We start from the raw sequence: 1,340 nt of genomic DNA on the forward strand, positions 1-1,340 counted from the left end.
ATTTAATCCTCTTTCTGGCTCTCTTTCATGCACACATACATAGTTATGAGGCAGAAGGAAAAAATGGCATGTCCTTGAAAGCAACTGTCATTTTGTATAACTTCTCTCTGCTGCTGAAATCAAAACATCTCTTTTACTTACTAATTCATAGTACTCCTTCTAGACATGTCACGAAAAGCCAGTATGCACCGTAACTTTAAAAAAACAAAAAGAAACCACTAGCCACTTTGGGTACTGCACCTTACAAAAAGTGCTTGAAAATCCTAAGCCACAAAAATATAGAGCTGTTATAAATCACAAAAGTAGTCATTATGAGTAATAAAAATCTACTTAGCACATATATTAAGTGCGATTTTATATACATATATACACATATAAATGTGTGTATTTTTTTTTTCCATTAACTGTTACTTATGCAGCCCCTGCCCCAAAAATATCAAATTTAAGGGCAGGAAAAGGCTGCAAAGTGTTTAATTCACACCTTTTTGACACCACATCTACTAGTTCCAAAGTGAATGGGCAACACAAAGGATACAAAGTTATTTTAATTAACTTATCACATTTAGTCTTAAAAGCACCCAAAACTGAAGAAGTTATGTGACCTTGGAAGACGTCACATAACTATAAAGGCAGATCCAGTATTAAAAATTCAGTCTCTTGGGCAGCACCTGTAGCTTAGTGAGTAGGGCACTGGCCCCATATACAGATGGTGGCGGGTTCAAACCCAGCCCTGGGCCAAACTGCAACAAAAAATAGCCGGGCGTTGTGGCAGACGCCTATAGTCCCAGCTACTCAGGAGGCTGAGGCAAGGGAATCACCTAAGCTCAAGAAGTGGAGGTTGCTGTGAGCTGTGACGCCACAGCACTCTACCAAGGGCAACAAACTGAGACTCTGTCTCTTAAAAAAAAAAAAAAAAATTCAGTCTCTAGACCTATCCACCACACTCACAGCACCACAGAGGTACAGGCAGCAGGTCCTGCATAGCCAAGGTGGGGGTGGGTGGGAGCACACATCCAGGACTCAGACTGACAAGTTCAACTCTAGCTCTGCTGCCTACTTCATAGCCCCCAGCACAGTCTCCTCACGTATAACAGCAGAACAACAATAATTCCTACCTCATCAAATCATTGTGATAATTAAACAAGAGAATCCATCTGAAACACAGTAAATATTGACCATTTACTAATGATTTATTGATCATTTTCATGTCTGTTTATATCATTAAATGGAATGATATAAAACTTCATTAAGAATAAAAGTTGTGGCTTGGCGCCTATAGCTCAACCAGCTAAGGCGCCAGCCACGTACACCTAAGGTGGCGGGTTTGAATCCCCAGCCCG

At 40.4% G+C, this 1,340-nt stretch overlaps 1 protein-coding gene and 1 non-coding gene across 2 annotated transcripts in view; both read right to left on the bottom strand.

Annotated features, from left to right (window-relative positions):
• Positions 1-1,340, bottom strand: part of UBE2V2 (ubiquitin conjugating enzyme E2 V2) — a 51,233-nt gene that overhangs the window by 34,391 nt on the left and 15,502 nt on the right. The window lies entirely within an intron of this gene.
• LOC111722324 lies at positions 403-533 on the bottom strand. The gene has a single exon (XR_002771157.1). It is a non-coding gene; the product is annotated as a small nucleolar RNA SNORA13 (small nucleolar RNA).

The sequence above is a fragment of the Otolemur garnettii genome, unplaced genomic scaffold (genome assembly GCF_000181295.1).
Source record: "Otolemur garnettii isolate 467f Iridium unplaced genomic scaffold, OtoGar3 scaffold00237, whole genome shotgun sequence".
Classification (NCBI taxonomy): Eukaryota; Metazoa; Chordata; class Mammalia; order Primates; family Galagidae; genus Otolemur; species Otolemur garnettii.